Source organism: Manis javanica, chromosome 2 (assembly GCF_040802235.1).
Source record: "Manis javanica isolate MJ-LG chromosome 2, MJ_LKY, whole genome shotgun sequence".
Taxonomy (NCBI): Eukaryota; Metazoa; Chordata; class Mammalia; order Pholidota; family Manidae; genus Manis; species Manis javanica.
In genome coordinates, this window is record NC_133157.1 from 134,430,862 (window position 1) to 134,451,436 (window position 20,575).

The 20,575-nt window shown below is 40.2% G+C and overlaps 1 protein-coding gene across 8 annotated transcripts in view; it reads right to left on the bottom strand.

Annotated features, from left to right (window-relative positions):
- The window catches only part of ZMYND11 (zinc finger MYND-type containing 11), a 95,420-nt gene extending 94,269 nt beyond the window's left edge, over window positions 1-1,151 (bottom strand). For 6 of the 8 annotated variants that reach the window (XM_036993713.2, XM_036993712.2, XM_036993710.2 and 3 more), the window contains exon 1: window positions 707-848. The gene's annotated coding sequence lies outside the window, so the exon portion shown is untranslated. Of the gene's footprint in view, window positions 1-143; window positions 165-706; window positions 849-998 lie in introns of those variants that run through there. The other 2 variants (XM_036993705.2, XM_036993706.2) reach the window with 2 other exon arrangements.
- Between the last annotated feature and the right edge of the window lie 19,424 nt (window positions 1,152-20,575).

Here is a 20,575-nt window from a genome sequence, read left to right on the forward strand (position 1 = left end):
GACAACTCGGGCCGTTCGCGAGAGGCTGGCGACGAGCACACCCCGCCGGCGATCCGAGAAGCTGCAGCTGGGCCGGGAGTCCACAAAGCGGCGGCGTCCCGCCACGGACACCCCCCGCCCGCGCTGCGGCCGAGCATCCCCACCATCGGCTCCGGTTCTCGCCGCCGCCGCTGCGCCGCGCCCGGCCCCCTCCTCGTTCGGCCCCGCCGCCCGCGACACCGCCTACTCCCCGCTGCCGCCGCTTCCCGAGGCTGTCCGGGGGTGCGGTGGGGGCCTCTCCGCCTCCGCGGCCGGGCCTCTCGGCTCCCTGGCCGATTCCCCGGCCTCCCCGCCTCCTCAGTCCCGCCGCCCTCCCCGGCGGCTCTGCAGCTCCTTAGCCTCCCCGCCTCTGGGTCCCCGCCTCCGGCTCTGCGGCCTTCCCCGCTCCCCACCGACTCCCCAGCTCCGCGGGCCCGTACTCCTCGGCCTCCCCGCCTCCTCGGTCCCGCCGCCCCGTCGGCTCCCCAGCACCAGGGGCCGGGCCTCCCCGCTTCCCGCTACCCGGTCCCCGCCCGGCTCCCCGCCCGGCTCCCCGCCCGGCTCCCCGCCGCCCTCCCGGCTGGCGTTCGGGGCGCCATGTTTACAGTCCTCCACCTCAGAAACGCGAGCACGGGGCGCAGTGGGCCCGCAGGCAGGGGCGCAGAGGCCCGCCGCCGCCCGCACTTACAAGGTCTCCTCGCCGAGCGGCGGCCCGGACCGGGGGCGGGAAGTTTGGGCGCCGCCGCCGCCGCCGCCGGGAAAGTTTGCGTCCTGCGAGGCCGCGGCGCCGCTCACATGGCGGTGTCTGCGCGGGGCGGCCGCTCGCCGGGCCCGGCCTCCCGCCCCCGCCCGCCCCGGCCTTTATTGTGCGGCGCGGCCGGCCGCCCGTGGGCTCGGCGCGGGCGCGGGCGCGGCGCAGGCTCGGCGCGGGCCGCGGGCTCGCCGGCTCGGGCCGGCCGGCCGCGCGCGCCCACACCCACCTTCCTGCGTCCTGTGCTCGGCGCCGCTCCCCACATCGGGCTCAGCATATTGTCGCACATCACACAGGCTCAGGGCTCGGGACACACGTGAAGGCTACGTACGTGCAGCGCGCGGAGCCGGCCGCGCGCACAAGGTCCCGGCGCCGCTCCTCGCGGGCCTGCGGGCGGCCGCCTCCGCCCGCGCGGCGCCCTCGAGGACCCGGGGGCACCGGCCAGAGAGCGGTGGCTTGCAGGCCTGCGGGCAGGGAGGCCTCCGGTGCTGCGCTAATCCCGCTGTCCGCATGTATACCGACAGGACCCGAGCAAGAGCAGGGTCCGCGACCCCTGGGGCAACAACGCTAGTGATGTGTGTAAGAGTGGGTAGTAATTCTAGGTCTGGAGAAGACCCCAGTGGGTGGCTTAACAGGGAAGCACAATTCTGTGGAGTTCACGTATTCCCCCAGCAACCTCCACTTCGAGTTTGGAAGGAAGATCATCAGCCAAGATTTCTTGCTCTGATTGTCGATGGACACATGTACCTGAAAATCTCTGGGAAGAGACTGTCCTGGAAATTGCGGGATTCCGATCCTCCCATCAATCTCCTTTCTAGCTGGTCTCTTAAGACTCAGTGAGGATTGAAGAAGGGGTGGTGCCTGACTAGGTGCTCCTCGCTGTACACCAGTCAAAGGAGGACCTTTCAGCCATTCTGATACATGCCGGGGAGTTCTGGTTATCTCAAGAGACGTCAAAAAATAATTCGAACTCATTTTGATTGTATGGATAAATACGTCCTTAAAATCCAGCAGAGGGGTTTAAAGGGTGTCAGAAAAAAATCAAATGCCTGGACTAGGCATTCTTACAGTGCGTAACTTTTAAGTATAATCACCTTTTGTAAAGAATCACGTACGAGAGGAAAGCATGGTTCTTTATTTTTCACGGAAACCACTCAACTAAGACATCATACATACATAAAAGGACACTTACCTTGTAGGAAAGAAGTAACTGCATAACTCCACCTTTTCCTCCAATTAAATTTTTTAGGCATCATTTCAATTTTTGTACCCAGACACTCCCTCTCATTCTATCCAATGTAAACTAGATTATTTTATTTCCACATTGCCCAAAAGAAGAGGTTTCTATCTAGACTTTGGTTTTTGCCATTGGTTTTGCCTAGAATTTAACCCTTGGCTCTAGTTTTCCTTCAGAAGAATTTTATTTACCTCTTGTTTCCCTTGGCTGAGTGAATAGGGGCATGGGAAAGTGGTCTGACGGCCAATGGTTTGGGTTAAGAGTTGCGGAGAGGCCCAGAAGACAAAAATAGTTATTTCTATACAACTTACGTTATTCCACGAAATTATCTGCCTAACTGCAAAGGGTGGCCAAGGTGCTGAAGTGTCCAGGGAAGAGGGAAGAAGAAAGGGTAGTAGGCTATGGTGGCTGTGTCAACTTGGCCCCCACGTAATACTACTGATTCTTCCCTAAGCCGTCCATCACTGTTTACATTGAACTAATATGACTTGATGTGCATATCACCTTTTCCAGATTCTGCTTTGAGCAGTAGTATGTAGAGAAGGCATGGGTTATTCAACAAATTGGTGTAGGAAATTTTTCTTGGTAAAAAATTAACAAAATTATATCCTTACCTTGCAAATGACTTAATGAAATTGTTAAAAACTGGAAATAATTTTTCAAAAGGTAGAAGAAAATACAGGTGAATATTTTTAAGATTGAGATAGAGAATATCCTCACTCCTAAAGCAATGATTTTTATCACAAGAGTGATAAATTTAACAACATAAAAATGTATGAGTCCTACATGGCAAAAACAAATATAGACCTATCTGAACAGACACTTGTCCAAAGAAAAAATTCAGATGGCCAAGAGGCACATGAAAAGATGCTCCACATCGCTAATCATCAGAGAAATGCAAATTAAAACCACAATGAGATATCACCTCACACCAGTAAGGATGTCCACCATCCAAAAGACAAACAACAACAAATGTTGGTGAGGATTTGGAGAAAGGGGAACCCTCCTACACTGCTGGTGGGAATGTAAATTAGTTCACCCATTGTGGAAAGCAGTATGGAGGTTCCTCAAAAAACTACCATTTGACCCAGGAATTCCACTCCTAGGAATTTACCCTAAGAATGCAGCAGCCCAGTTTGAAAAAGACAGATGCACCCCTATGTTGATTGCAGCACTATTTACAATAGCCAAGAAATGGAAGCAACCTAAGTGTCCTTCGGTAGATGAATGGATAAAGAAGATGTGGTACATATACACAATGGAATATTATTCAACCATAAGAAGAAAACAAATCCTACCATTTGCAACAACATGGATGGAGCTAGAAGGTATTATGCTCAGTGAAATAAGCCAGGTGGAAAAAGACAAGTATCAAATGATTTCACTCATCTGTGGAGTATAAGAACAAAGAAAAAAACTGAAGGACCCAAACAGCAGACTCACAGAACCCAAGAATGGACTAATAGTTACCAAAGGGAAAGGGACTGGTGAGGATGGGTGGGAAGAGAGGGATAAAGGGGGAAAAAGGGGCATTTCGATTAGCAGACATAATGTAGGGGGGTCATGGGGAGGGCTGTACAACATAGAGAAGACAAGTAGTGATTCTATAGCATCTTACTACACTGATGGACAGTGACTGTAATGGGGTATGTGGTGGGGTCTTGATGATGGGGGGAGTGTAGTAACCACAATGTTGCTCATGTAATTGCAGATTAATGCTACCAAAAAAAAATTCCAAAAAAAGCAAAAAACAAATATAGACCTTTAAAATATGGCAATTAGGATTGCAACTTTTACACTTTATAAGGGGTTTCTTTTGATGCACTTTCTCACACTTTCTTTGCATAATGGTATTGTTACCATTTTGGAGGGCCCCTTCACAGCTAGCTGTACAGAGTTCGGGGTCTCCTGTTAAGTTCTTATGTCAGAATTTCTGGTTTACTAATATGGAGCACTGATAAGCTCATGTACTTGTGCTCCTGAAATGCATTGCTTTTATATATTTATTTGGCCTTTACTGTGATGTTTGGTTTTATGTTTTTGTTTTGCATTAAAGGTTGAGTACATAAACACTGAACACTGTATGTCTTCAGTGTATGGTGCAGAATTACCATGAAAAATCTTCAGGAATGAAGATGAACAGCACATTACATTATAGAGAAATTTGTGAATAGGAAGTGTCATGCTGTGTTACCATAAGTAATGGAAACTAGTGAGGTAAACATTTCAGGGAGACTTGGTGTTTTTCATGTATGATACTCAGAAACACATAGCATTTTTTTCTAACTTCAAGTAATAACTGCATTTTTCACCTGACAAGATCCTAAAGATGCTGTAGGAAAGACAGGCAAAAAAAGCATCAACAAGTCTTTCACGTTCTTTCAAGGTGAAAAGCATGTCTGTATATGTGTGTGTCATTTTACCTCCAAAATTGAGACCCTACCCTCTTTCCTGTCTCTTCTCTAGCATGGCATAGCAGAAAGTGCTTTGGTGTGAGAGCACCTGAGTTCAAGTTCCAACTCACTGTGAGACTTTGAGGATGTGATTTCACCCTTTGAGCCTCAATTTCTCTCCTTGTCAGGAGCATAGATTTTTGCCATCAGAGTACTAAAATTGAAATCCTAATTCCAATATTCTTTAGCTGTTGACCTTAGACAAGTTACATATTTGTGTCTCATTTTCCTCACCCATACAGTAGGAACAATACCATTATCCTATTTCACAGTCATTGTGAGAATTAATGACAAAGCACATATATAATTCTCATAATAGTGCCTGACCAGAATACCTGCTCAATAATTAGTAGCCACAGTTGTTATTATCACCTAAGAAATGGGGATGATAATAACCACTTTAGATATTAAATGAGCTAAAGGTTGTAAAATGTGATCCCCTTTCACTCCTCAAGCTGGAACACAGGACAATAAAAGCAGCAGCCTAAGGACAGAAAGTTGTGCTGTTGAGTCACAGACATATCTCTCAGTCCTCACCCACAAACCCTCACCACCCCTCCAGGTCCCACAACCAAGCCCCAGGAGAGATCCTGGGGTTTCTGATCTAGATCCAGCCTACCTGTCATAAGCTGTGTCCACTGAGAGAAGAGGCAGAAATGAAATAAAACAAAAGCATTTATTTGGGGTCTCAGAATTGCAATTCAGAGAGCATAGATTCAGGTAGCAACCCAAATTTTGTTCCTTTAGGGAACAAAAGGTAGGGCTTTTTAAAGACAAAAGGGAATGCGTGTATACATTGTTTACAAAGATTTTGATTGGCTTTGGAGGCAGAAAGCTAATCTTGGCTACACATAATTGGTTGCCAAGGCAGTCACCAAGCAAAGTGTCTTACTGTAGCAAGGTACTGGAGTCGGGGCTGAGTTCTTGGACTGGCTGCGGTTTGGCCAAGCTCAAAGTTCATGGTTCCACCAGTGAGGATGCACACAAGGCCCACCTCCTTAATGGTCTCCCAGCTCCATTTAAAAACCCCTGGACACAGCATATGCATTTTATTTCACCTCCCACTCCTGAAAGAGAAGAATGTTAAATTTTTGCAGCCACTCTCATAAACATGGCCTCAGACTAGTGGGGTAATGTCTGACAGGGGGCAGTGACTCCTGTTCTCTCCTTTGTACTACTTGGCTGTCAGGTTCCCCTCAGCACCGAAATTCCCAAAAGATCTCTGGTGGTGGCCTTACACCTGTTCCTGGGAGTGCTGGGATCTCGTCTGTCCTGAGGTCCTCTTTGAAAGCTGTTTCATCAGATAACCCTTCTGGTTCACACCCTCTTATTTCTCTTTACCTCTGGTTCCCTTCTTTTCCCCCTCTGGGGGCTTGTTTGTTTGAGTTTAAATGATTCCTGGCCTCTCTACAGGCACCATCAGATGGCTCGCTCTGTGTAGAGGTCTCTCTTCCTCTTCATTTAAACAATTTAAACACCAGGAAATGCACATTTACATTTTTGTATACATTCTCCAACCTCTCATCAGGGTTATCTTTTCAGCATCTTGTCACCTTATAGGGAGGACAGAACTCAGTCGCATTCTACAGCATCATCTTATGAAGGATCTCTCGAGGTGAGTTCCCACCTGCACCCAACTGCAATCACTAAGGGATCCACTCCCAGTGACAGAGAATGGACTTATCTGGTCACAGAACTGAACAGAAGGCCCTTCTGAATGCTACGTTTTACAGAAACTCTTTTCTCTCATCACCACTTCTTTGTGGTGACCAATGAGAAACTGTGGGAAATATTCTAAAATTTTTAAAAACACAGTACTGTAGTAGGTAGTATCTAAGACTTTCTTTTTCATTCTCTTCCTTCAGCTTCATGCTCGTTGTGATTGGATAGTTATGTTCCTTCCCACACAAATTCATATTTAAGAAAATATCACAGTACCTTCTATCAGTGACTCTGAAACTGCATCTTGTTCTGAAGGATCCTCCATCTTTTAGCATTAAGAGAAAATTTCTTGCAGATTTCAATAACTGACATTAAATTAGAAGTGATGTTATCTTTATGCTTGTACCAGATTGGTCATACCAATAGAGTAAGAGAATCTTAAAAAGCCTTAGGGGACAAGAACATTAGATGCAACAATTCTAAATGAATAGTGCATGAGACAATTGTCTTCTAGAAGTGGTGAAATATAAAATGTCCTTCTGTGTTCTTACCTTCTCTCCAGCATTTGAAGGAAACTGTGTCTCACTGAATTGACCCATGATAAATCCTTTGAAGAGCTGAAGAAGAATATATAAAGCATTTTAGATCTCCCAGGGGAATGTGTAGGAAATAAAAATCTAGAGTAAGAGTGAAATGAAAAGTAAATAACCATTGCACTAAGTTACTTTCTTAAAAATTATTACAGCCCCAAAGTATTTCCCGAGTGATTTGGTCACTGCCTCTGCTGCACCTGCAGTTTGCTGGTCTCTCTCACTCATGTGCAGTATTGAGATAGTCTGAGAAAGTGGCAGAGAGCACCACTTCCTTTTTTTCTTTTTATTCAACTAAACTAAAAATGTCAAACACAGGAAGTTCTGCTTCCTCGACAGCTGTATGTAAAAACTACTGCATTTCTGTTCCTGACCAGAGTCTGTCCCTAGGGCCACGTCCTGCAATCAAGGATTTCTGCCTGCCTTGCTGGTGAAGTTGTGTCCACTTTCACAGTGTGTCATCTGGGGGTGGGCTGTCCTTTCTTATTTGTATCCCTTTCTCTTTTTTCTTATTCCTGTTTAAGAAACTCCAGAATATGGGCAAAGGGCAAAAGTACAAGCAAAACAGTACATTTTGGGTTTTTGTTTTTTTGGTTTTTATTAACTGTATTTTTAAAGCACAGTTACTGAAAGAGTAAGTAGTGAAATCTGTAGATCACAATGAGATTTAGGGATAATATAGAATTTCTTATGTATTTACTAACATACTGAATGCTAATTATAAAACTGTTTAGTGTGCGCCTCCACTCCAGGTAAGTCTATAACCAAAATAAAGTCTGACTGTTTTAAACGCATATGTGTTTATTTCTATTTAATGTTTAACCAAAAGCTTCTATTTGAGGTGCTTAGCTGTTATGTATTAAACACAGTTTGGGATCCTTTATGTAAATGGTTTATTATGTCAGCAAGGTCACACACACACACACACACACACACACACACACACTCACACACACTCACATGCATACTAGCAACGTGGCAAAATAAATTGTGACTTATTAATAGACAGGGTTCATATAACCATTAAAGAAGTTGTTGGTAAAGATTATTTTCCTATGTTAAGTGAAAAACTAGGATGTATATATATTAGAGAAAAAGATCACACCATATAAAAATAAACATACATATTAATATAAAAAAGACTAGAAGGAAATATAAAATACTAAATATGCTAATCTCTGACAAATAAAATTCTGTGTGATTTATTTTTCCTTTTTTGTTTCCTTTTTTGTTTTCTTGTCAAAAAAAGAAATTTTGACAAGAAATTTCTTGACAAATTGTTAATTCATTTAACAATTATTTAACAGTTTGTTCTGAGACTATAATTTTTCATGTCAGATTTGCTATAGGTTTGCATTTTCTCTTTCCTCCCTTCATCTTTCCATCCCTCCCTCTTTCTCTCTCTTTCTTTTACCTCATATGAATATATTCCTTTTTCCTCTCTGTGGCATTCATATTCCCTTCAAACTTCACTAGCTAGACCACTGTGATCTTTTTTGTAATGTGTATTCCCAAAACACAAGAGAAAAACATACAACCTGGCAATTAACATCAAGCACAATTGAAGTAAAAGAGGCCTCCAAACATCTTTTGGTCTAAAACTGTCCTTTGGAAGGATGGGAGAAAATTGGGTCCTTGGTAATATCACTGACCCTGAAATTATCATCCCTGGAGTTGGACAGAAGCTGCACAGAAGGCACAGAAGTCAGTAGTTTTGAAATGCATGCAGGAGGCCTTCTGATTGGCTTGGATTGGGGGAATGAAAGGAGGAAGAAATTAAGAATATCTCCTAGATGTTTGGACTGAATCACTACAAGGATATTATTGCTATTTTTGAAGATGGAGAATACATGAGAGGAACAAGTTTTGGAACAGAATCATGAATTCTATTCCTGATTTAAACAATATATACAAGAAGTATCAGGTGAGCACATGGGTGTAGATAGAGGAGTCAGGAGCTTAAGAGAAGGTAAGGACTGGGGAGATGCATTTGGTCATCTTCAGCATGCAGATTTTTCCTAACATCAGGGGCCTGGAAGAAGTGTCAGTCAGTGACTATATACAAGGAAAAGAAACATGCCCAAAGAAAAGCCCTGTTAGATCTCTAGGTAGGAGTTAGCAAAGGAGACCAAGAAGTTGGCTTGTGAGGAAGGAGGAAAGCCGGTTCTGTGTAGTATCACAAAAGCAAAAGAAGGAAATGTTTTGAACATAAGGCATAATCTCTTGTGCTAAAAGTTGCCTAGAAGCCAATTAAAATGAAGGCATTTACCATTTAGGCCATTGTAGCTTATTAGCTACCTTCACACAAGCATTTTCACTGTAGGAGTGAAGTGAAACCAGATTGGTGTGGGTCAGAGTCATTATTGAACATGAGAGAAAAAGTTAAAAATATTTGAGGGAATAACCTATTGTCAACAGTGTTACTAGATTATAGACAAATGTTTTGATAGAGGGAACTCAGGACTCTGTTCCTGAACCATTCCAAGTCAAGATTTTCTTATTTTTCAGGTAAAACCATGGTCAAAAGAAAGTAAAATCCCATTTATCTTGCCATAATTTCTAATATCCAGTTTTATTCATATGTCTGTCCTCCTCCATTATTTGAACAATGGTAAAATAATATTTTTCTGTCCAATGAAGTAAAATTCAGATAGCAATTATGTAAATAATATATATTTAGTATATATATAACCGATTATATATAAACATATAAATATATATGTGATTAATAAATTTATAGAGTAATGTATATTGTTTCTTCACAGGATCTGTGTATATAATATGGTATTTAGATATCAAAACTGACATGAAACTTTTATTTTCATATTCATTAGTTTGGTTTCCTGAGGTGGAAACTTAAATGCTTGAATTTAGGTATTTCTTCTTTTCTAATAGATGGGTTCAATGCTACACATTTCCTCAAGTACTGCTTTTGCTGCATCCCACACATTTTGGTAAGTTGCATTTTCATTCTCATTTAGTTGAAAACATTGTTTAAATATTTCCAGATATTTTTTCTTTGACCTGTATATTATTTAGAAGTGTGTTATTTAATCTCTACTTGTTTGGAGATTTTCCAGTTATATTTCTCTTACTGGTTTCTAGTTTAACTGTGTCATGGTCTGTGAGCTGACATTACATAATTTCTGTTCTTTTAAATTTGTTAAGATATGGTTTATTCTGCTGTTCTTGGATGAAGTAGCATGTAGATATTTGTTTTACCTGTTAATTGATATTGTAATTGAGTTCAACTATGTTCTTACTGATCTTTTGCCTACTGGATCTGCCCATTTCTGTGAGGGGTGTTGACATTGCCAGTTATCCTAGTGCATTCACCTACTTCTGACAGTTCTATCAGTTTCTGCCTCACATAGCTAGGTGCGCTGTTCTTAGGTGCATACATGTTAAGGGTTGTTATCTCTTGTTGGAGAATTTGTTATATCTTCTTGACCCCTTTATCAGTAGGTAATGCCCTTCTTTATCTGTGATAACTCTACTTGTTTTAAAGTCTGCTGCATCTGAAATTAATATAGCTACTCCTGCTTTCTTTTGATTAGTGTAAGCATGGCATCTTTTCCCCCATCCATTTAATTTCAATCTATTTATGTCTTAATATTTAAAGGGGGTTTCTTGTAGAAACATATAGTTGAGTCTTTTTTTAATCCACTCTGATAATCTCTGTCTTTTATACCACCGACTTTTAAAGTGATTATTAATATAGTTGAATTAATATCTACCACATCTTTACTGTTTTCAATTTGTTGCCCTTGTCCTTTGTTTCTGTTTTTATCTTCCACTCTTTTGAATCAGATGTTTGATTAATCATATAAAATGTTTAATCAAACATTTTGTATGATTGCATTTTCTCTCCTTTATAAACATATCTATTGTACTTTTTTTTTTTACTTATTTTAGTGGCTGCCCTAGAATTTACAATGTACATTTATAGTGAATCCAGCTCTACTTTCAAGTAACACTAAACACTTCACAGGTAGTATGTCTTATAATAACAAAATCTACCTTTTCCTCTCTCCCATCCTTTTATCATTGCTGCCATTCATTTCATTTGTATAGACATACATTAGCTGATATATATACATACATGCATACATACATACATATATATTCTAAACCTAAGCATAGTCAAATACATTATTATTGTTTTGAATAAACTGTAATCTGTCAGATTAAAAGTAAGAAAAATAAAAGTTTTTGTTTTACCTCCTCCAATATGCCTTCTCCACTGATCTTCCCTTCTTTATGCTGATCCAAGTTAATGACCTTTATCATTTTCCTTCTCAACAAAGAACTTCTGTTAACATTTCCTGTAAGTCAGGACTACTGTCAACAAAGTCCCTCAGGTTTTGTTTGTTTGAAAATGTCATTTTTTCCCTTCACCTTTGAAGGATAATTTCACAGGGAACACAATTCCAGGTTGGAGGTTTCTTTCTCTCAGCAGTTTAAATATTCCACTCCACTATCTTCTTGCTTGCATGGTGTCTGAGAAGGCTGATGTAATTCTTATCTTTGTTCTTCTATAGGTAAAGCTTTTTCCCCCTCCTTCTGGCTTCTTTCAGAGTTTCTGTTTGTGTTTGATTTCCCTTAGTTTGAAAATGATATGCCTAAGTGTAATGTTTTTGGCACTTATCCTGCTTTCTGTTCTCTGAGAGCTTCCTGGATCTGTGATTGGGGGTCTGACATTAATTTGGGAAATCCTAGTCATAGTTCTTTCAAATATTTCTTCTGTTCCTTTTTCTCTGTCTTCTCCTCGTGTTCCCATTATGTGTATATTATACATTTTGTATACCTTTTGTGTTGCCAGTGGGTTTCAGCCCCAGGCAAGTTCATTCTTGATTCAGTGAGACTGAAAATTAACAATGGAACTTTCTTGGGCTGAAAAGGTTTATATCCAACTTTATTCCCGCAGTGGCAGGACAAGCACTAGAATCCCATCTGCCTCAGAGTAGCTCTACATGCAGCAAGCAGGTCTCTGCTTCTGGGCCTCTCCACCCCTTCCCACCCCTATCTCAATCTCTGTCCTACACACTGCCACTCTAGCCTCTGCTTTCCTGCAACCATATAGTCCAGAGCACTGGGTGGAGCTCTTTACACACAGTCAATAATAACATATTGCTCACACGTGTGCAGAGAGCAAGCCAACCAAGATCAGGTGAAAATCCTGGTCATAGGAACTTTCATTTTCTCTACATTGTCCCACTGTTCTTCAATATTCAATTCTGTTTTTTTATAATTCTTTGGTCTCTTTTCTTTTGAGTTTTAGAGGTTTCTATTGATGTGTCCTCAAGCTCAGAGATTCTTTCCTCAGCTGTGTGCAATCTGCTAATAACCCAATCAGAGGCATTCTTAACCTCTGTTACAGTGCTTTTGCTCTCCAGCATTTCTTTTTGATTCTTTCTTGGGACTTACATCTCTTGGCTTACATTTCCCTTCTCTTGTTGCATGCTGTTAACTTTCTCCACCAGAGACTTTGGCATATTAATCCTGGTTGTTTTAAATTCCCAGACTGATAATTCCAAATTCCTGTCATGTCTGGTTCTGATGCTTGTTCTATGTGGAGAAAATGGAAGTTCCTATGGCCAAGATCCTTACCTGATCCTAAACTACTCAATGATGTAATTGGCCTACTGCTAGGCTAGTGCTTCCACACTCATAGGCAATAAGCTATTGTTGACTGAATCACCATATAAAGGGCTCTGCCCAGTCCTCTGAGCAGAGGCAGAGATGGAGGTGGATTATGGATCTGAAGACTGCTGGATACAGATGTGATTCTAGTGCTCAACCTACTGCCGTAAGAATAAAGCCAAGAATAAACCCGTTTAGTCCAAGAACATTCCATTGCCATTTGTTGGTCTCACTGAATCCACAGAGAACTTGCCCAGGGCTGAAATCCTCAGGCAAGACATTGCCTGTGTCTCTTCAAATGTTTTTGTTTCTGTTTACCTTTTAATATGGCCTTTGGTTCTTTTCTTGATAGCCAGACATGATGTTCTGGGTCAAATCAACTGCTCTAAGTAGGCTTATAGTGATGTGAGGTGTTGGGGGCAGGAAGCATTGTGTCTGTGAGTAGGTCTCAGTCTTTTAGTGGTCTTTGCCTCTGCACTGTGAAAATAAGCACATGTTTTTTAGTTTTTCCTTTTCTCTTTTAGTTGGAACAGGGTGACTAGAGAGGGCTGGAGTTGGGTACTCACCCTGTGTCCTCCCCTCTTACAGATCCAAGAAGAGTTGTTGATTTTTCAATCTGTTCAGCATATGTTTGGTGTTGGGGTGACATAGTGACTTCCAAGCACCTTACATGGGGAATCTGAAAGCTTATAAATTCATGAAAAATCTTTGGTTGCAAAAACTGAACTTTAGTCTTTGAAATTCTAAATATTATGAAGCACAGATAAGATGAGAGCCTATCACACAGGCAGTGAGAATGACACTTTGAGCTCAGACAGACTGAGAAAACAATATCTGAGTTTGACTATACTCACTAACCTGGAGAGTTGTAATTGAGATGGTAATTCATTGCTTATCATGGCATGTCATTGTGTTTACTGCGCTTAGGTATGTACCTCTTGTGTGACATAGCTGTATGGATAACTTGTCCATACAATTGGTATGTCTATGTGCCTGACACGTACTTTACCCAATAAAGAGCAGCCCTTAGCATTATTGAGTAAATAATAAGTGCTTAATAAAGATTTCTTCATTTAAAAGATGATAAATATACACAATGACATTTAATTATTAATATTTGTGAATTTTATGTCTTATTGAAGCAACTAAGGTCTTTAGATGAAACCACCTTTATGGATCATAGGAAAACCTGGGAGAAAAGGAATGTCTTTGTTTAAATGCCATGTCAGTATATAACTAATGTAATGGCAAAGCTCTTAAAGCTATGTCAAAGGTTAACAATTAACATACCAGATCCGGCAAAATGTAATTTTTACCCTGCTTAAATTAATTAAAAACACAATATAAATGCTTTTTCCCATCCTTGTTTTTCTTCTGTGCAAAATGAGCTCTCATCTGGGAATACCAGTTCTTTGGCTGTAGAGACTGAGAGAGCAGAGGAAGAGATCTTCAGTGTTCAATGTTCTTGCCCGAGAAGCTTCATCCCCGAGGTAGCTTTGCCCTCATGTAAGAGAAGCCACCAAAGTGCTTCCTAGACACAGAGGTCACATTTCTGGTAAACAGAATGCCTGGGGGGGTGTGGTTTTCCAGCTGCTCTAACCTTGGCATTCACTTTCCAGACTTCTGATTAAAATTCTTAATATAACTGGTAAATTATTCCTATGTCTCAATAAAACTAAAATATATGTAAAATGAATGTGCCTAGCAACACAAGTACAGAGAAATACCTAATATTTCAGTGACTCTAAACTTACAATTAACTCATTCAAATTATGTGTCACAATTTCATAAACCTTAGAGTCTCATTTCAGTGTGTTAAATTTACCTGAAAAGGATAACAGTGGTTTTTGGGGAACTCATCAGTGTAGGGGGTAGAATGCTATTTGTCCCATCTTCATATAAGCATCAAGAGAATTCATAGGAATGTGCTCACACGTGTTCCTCTTAGTTTCGACCATAGGTAGTAACGTTTGATAAAGGATTTTTTTTCTAATTTCCCATGATTTCTGATATTCTGGCTTAATACATTATTCTGAATCTAATGTTACATTTAAGTTAAGTATAACAAAAAACATTTGAAAATGTTGCATTTCATTATTGGAATCAATTAAGTTAATAAGGGAATTCTTCTTCAACTGTTGGGTTTACTTTCATCTGGAATTACTCTTTCACTTCTTTGCAGTGACATTCCATGATGAGTAAGATGAGGAACATGTCGTCTTGCAATGGCTGACATCATGGAATTTATTTGTCTCCAGATAGATAGATAGAAAAAAATACACAATATATTTTCAATTGATTCATTTTAATTTATTCTTTTACCAGTGGTTGAAGTAGATTCTTAAATTAGCAAACCCATTGTATTTCTATTTTTATGTTTGTTGGAGTTTCCTTTTTGGAATGGTATGCATTCATGGTCTTTATGATAGAAATGGCAATTGCTCAGTCATTGAAAAAACAGGGCAACAACTTGTAATTGTTGATTTTTTTCTAATGGAGGGAGTTGGAAAAGTGATTTTTGGTAGAACCCAAATATGACTTTAGTTAATATCATTTAAAATTAAGCAGATATATTTCATGAATAAATTAAATATGGAATATTATACATGGGAAAGAGATTCTGTACAGTCTCTTCTGCCTTTTAAATTCTTAGCTGCTTACTATTTATTACTTCAATAGTTTCCATCAATCCATGTGTCAACCTACAAAGTAGACTGGTTTTGGTGAGAGACTAATGGGAAAGCAGAAAGCCTTCCTAGAATTTATGTTTGGAATTTACAAAGGTATTAAAATTTCTGAAAGATAAATTTAGAATATTTGCGTTACTAATTTAGAATTTTGTTAAAAGCAGACAGAAATTTAACAGACTGTTTTTTAAATCTCATTCTTTTTGCTAGTTGTTCTTTTCTTTTTTTCAGGAACAAGGATTTTTTTGCTCCACACAAGTTTTGAAAAACATCTGAGTTAGTTGTCAACAAGAATCATATTGATGAAGTCTCCTAAACAGGATCATCAAACAGCCTAAAAAGTCAGCAATCTCGTCCTCATTTACCTCACAAATGAGACCTATGTTCAAAAATAAGTTTAGTGCATAATTTTTACCAGGGCAATTTATATGTAATTTAAAAAATAAGTAAAGTATAGACTGTATTATAATTAATAATTTCATAGGAAGTGTTACTACTTTGAAAAGAGAACAGTCCTGTTTTAAATGATCAGAAAAGTCACTGCAGTATTATAGTGCCTGTTTCCTTCCCTGGAGAATGCAGAATTTCAATCATTTTCATTAGCACAAGAATAGTAATTGGTGTTAGCACTCTAAAAAATGATATTGGCAGACATCATTACAAATATTGTAAATTTCAATGTATGAAGATACATACTTCTATATAGGTTTAAAGATAAAATAACACTTTTTCTATAAAATAATTCAAATAATTGAGCTTAGATTACTTAGGAACAGGTTATAACAGCATGCCTGATGAAGTATCAAAGCTGGCATGAGGTTTATGTGTATATTTTACTAATTTCAGGAAGGTAAAGCAGTTTCCGCATCCAACAAACAGAATCCTATTTCAGTCAAGAAACATTTCACTCGTGCCATGTACATACAGGAAAGCCATAGTGCTGAACTCAATGCTTATGGAACACATAATAGTCATTGATTTATTCCACGGGATATTTTCTAAAAGTTTGACAATGTAACTACATGAAATAGAAATAAATTCCCATATTTGAACTGAGTCTCTTGATAAAGCAGTTATCACATTCCTTTATCAGAGGCAATAACGTAAGTTGCTGCCCTTTAGAAGTCATTTGTGATTGGCAATCCCCTGCTTACTTAACCCTTCTAATAGGAATCTGTCCTTGCCTTCTGTATGGTTGTCAAAGATTTTAGTCATCTCATCAAATTGTATGACTTAAATGCTGTGTAGAGTGAGCCCTTTTCCCCACACTTCCTGAATAGGGAGACAGAAATGACCTCCAACTCCTGTACTTGGCAGTCATTTCCCATAAGGATGCAATGTATACCAAAGAAAATTGAAAGGCTCTTCTATTATGTGTGCTAATATGCTTGGGTAAAGTTAAATTTAAAGTCCTTCATTTGAAAGTATTACTGTTAAAGGCATGCTTAGCAGATCTGTCTAACCCTGGAAATAAACTCAATAATGGATTCACCAAAGACTAAGGAAAAAACGCTCTGCATATAATGACAGTACATTAAGAGTTTTCTGTCTCAGAAGGCACTATCTCCACCTACTGTAAAGAATTTTCTCTTTTGATTCCCTGTGGGCCTTGGTTACATGGGCTCTGATCTTAACCATTAAACAAACCTCCCTGTATACTCAGCCAGTACTTTTATGCCTGGCTGGAGGGAATAATGGCCTTGTAGTCACTGCAACCTGCTGAGTGGTTGCTGGGAGAGTGGATTAGCTATGCCTGCTTTGGTTTTGAAAGAATATATGCCCTGGCAAGCCATGTGGCCAAAGTGGTTTCTTAGGTGACAAGTTTATAGGACTGGTGGTTCACTGTACAAGCATCCTATATTCCTCTGGGGCTAAACTTTCCTTATCAAAAATTCAGTGGACCAGCACTCCTGGCAGTTTTGCCTGCCTGCCTTTCTTTTCTTTTCTTTTTTCCCTTAATTGAAGTATCACTGATATACACTCTTATGAAGGCTTCACATGAAACACAATGTGGCTACTACATTCACCCATATTATCAAGTCCCCCCAATACCCCATTGCAGTCACTGTCCATATGTGTAGTAAGATGCCACACAGTCACTACTTTTCTTCTCTGTGCTACACTGTCTTCTCTATGACCTACCCCCACACCATGTGTACTAATCATAGTACCCCTCAATCCCCTTCTCCCTCCCTCCCCACCTGCCCTCCTCCACCTCTCCCCTTTGGTAATCACTAGTCCCTTCTTGGAGTCTGTGAGTCTGCTTCTGTTTTGTTCCTTCAGTTTTGCTTTGTTATTATACTCCGCAAATGAGGAAAATCATTTGGTACTTGTCTTTCTCTGCCTGGCTTATTTCACTGAGCATAATACCCTCTAGCTCCATCCATATTATTGCAAATGGTAGGATTTGTTTCTTTCTTATGGCTGAATAGTATTCCATGTGTATATGTACCACATCTTCTTTATCCATTCATCTACTGTGGACACTTAGATTGCTTCCATTTCTTGGCTATTGTGAACAGTGCTGCGATAAACATAGGGGTGCATATGTCATTTTGAATCTGAGAACTTGTTTCCTTTGGGTAAATTCCTAGGAGTGGAATTCCTGAGTCAAATGGTATTTCTATTTTTAGTTTTTTGAGGAACCTCCATGCTGCTTCCCACAATGGTTGAACTAGCTTACATTCCCACCAGCAGTGTAGGAGGGTTCCCCTTTCTCTACATCCTCACCAGCATTTGTTGTTCTTAGTCTTTTCAATATTGGCCATCCTAACTGGTGTGAGGTGATATCTCATTGTAGTTTTAATTTGCATTTCCCTGATAATTAGCGATGTGGAGCATCTTTTCATGTGCCTGTTGGCTATCTGAATTTTTTCTTTGGAGAATTGTCTGTTCATATTCTCCACCCATTTTTTAATTGGATTATTTGCTTTTTGGGTGTTGAGGCATGTGAGCTCTTTATATATTTTGCATGTTAACCCCTTGTCAGATAATGTCTTTTACAAATATATTCTCCCATACTGTGCCTGCCTGCCTTTCTTACTTCCTTTCCTCCTTCCATCTTTTGATAGAAGAGAAGAATGTAAGGACACATCCTCAAGACTTCACATCATTCTGTTCCAGTGACATCCCCAGGAAAATCAGACCAACTAGTTTATGCGAATGATCCATATCAGGAGGTTAAGAATCAGTGAGACCAGCTGGCCCTGAATTTTGTGTTCAGTATTACTCACAAGAAAAGTATTTGCCTACAGCCTCTTTGCCCAGATGGTTGTCTTCCCTGATCTCTCCAGTAGAAATCAGTATATTGTATGATAAAATCTGGGAGCCTGTGTATGTTCAGGGATCTGAGCAGGGGAAGGTGTGTGGCTTCTGCCCAGTCCCTGGAGTGGGAGATTAAGTGTCAAAGGTCTTGAGAACATGAGAGAGGATCCAGTGCCATCCAGGCTGTGGGTGGGGGGTCTCCTAGGCTGTGGAGAATGGAGTTCTATGTGGCCTGTCATACATATAGCAGTTATGAGGATGGCTTTCTCTTTAAGTTGATATTTGGATCCATAAACATCTGTAAATGTGTCCTGCAAAAGATCAGTTTGACTCACATCTCTTTCAAGATAATGCATGTCTACCAAATTAGAGAGAGGGAGTAGTCAGAACTTGAGGAAAATTAATAGCTGGCACAGTTAAGATTCCTGTAGTACCAATTCTAGTAAAGAAGCACTCTGCTCAGTACACCCTCTGCCACATACTGGTTTTGCAGAAGTACTGAGGGGTAGGGGTAGGGGGTTTGACCTCTGTCCTTTAGCTAACGAGGACGTGTATTCAATTCAATATGTACTGTACTAATTATATCAATATAACAAAGGAAATTAATAGTAAATTTATATATAAGAAACTATGCAATTTCAAGAGGGGATTAAAAGGATCAGCTCCTTTTATTTCTCTTTATTAATGAGGAAAGGGGTGGGAACCTAATTCCATCATTATTTCCTTTTTTCTTTATCACCTGGAAAATATGATTTTTACTTCTTTCTGGCTATATGTACCAATTTTTCCCCTGACTTCCCTCCAGGTTCATGCAGGATTTTTAAAATATATATATTTTTAATTTGGCATTTTGTCCTCTCACTTCTTCCTAAAGTCAGACAGCAACTGCAGGTTGGTGAATTTTTACTTTGTTGCTGAATCTTTTCCAGAGATGAAGTGATGCAGGGTAGAGTATTTATCAATAAATCCACAGAATTCCCCTTAAATATGCCTTCTGTCAGCACTTTCATTCACATATAAAACAGACCCATGCGCCTACACTACTATAAGTGCTTAGGGGGTTATCCATTTAAGTAAAAGGATTAGTGCACTTTTTCATTCAAGGAGTACTTTCTTAATGAAAATACACCTAGTTTATCTTGCAGCAGTAGGAAAACAAATGGAGTCTTCTGGCTAAGTACAAATCCTTCTTCAAAAAATCATGAAAGATTCTGTATTAATTCTTCTGAAATAGGTGTTTTTTCTCTGTTCTGGAAGTCTTTTTTTTGTTGTTCTTGTTCCTTTTGTTGTTGTTGTTATCATTAATCTACAATTACATGAAGAACATTATGTTTACTAGGCTCACCCTTTTACCAAGTCCCCCCACACACTCCATTACAGTCACTGTCCATCAGTGTAGTAAGATGCTATAGAATCACTACTTGTCTTCACTGTGTTGCACAGCCCTCCCCATGCCCACCTACATGCTAATTATACATGCTAATCATAACACCCCTTTTTTCCCCAGCCTTTATTCCTCCCTTCCCACCCATCCTCCCTAGTCCCTTTCCCTTTGGTAACTGTTAGTCCATTCTTGGGTTCTGTGATTCTGCTGCTGTTTTGTTCCTTCAGTTTTTCTTTATTCTTATACTCCACATATGAGTGAAATCATTTGATACTTATCTTTCTCCACCTGGCTTATTTCACTAAACATAATACCCTCTAGCTCCATCCATGTTGTAGCAAATGGTAGGATTTGTTTTCTTCTTATGGCTGAATAATACTCCTTTGTGTATATATACCACATCCTCTTTATCCATTCATCTACTGATGGACATTTAGGTTCCTTCCATTTCTTGGCTATTGTAAGTAGTGCTATGATAAACATAAGGGTGCATCTGTCTTTTTCAAACTGGGCTGTTGCATTCTTAGGGTAAATTCCTAGAAGTGGAATTCCTGCATCAAATGGTATGTCTATTTTGAGCATTCTGAGGAACCTCCATACTGCTTTCCACATTGGTTGAACTAATTTACATTCCCACCAGCAGTGTAGGAGGGTTCCCCTTTCTCCACAACCTCGCCAACATGTGTTGTTGTTTGTCTTTTGGATGGTGGTGATCCTTACTGGTGTGAGGTGATATCTCATTGTGGTTTTAATTTGCATTTCTCTGATTACTGTGGAAAGATGCAATGTGGAGCATCTTTTCATGTGTCTGTTGGCCATCTGAATTTCTTCTTTGGAGAACTGTCTGTTCAGCTCCTCTGCCCATTTTTTAATTGGATTATTTGCT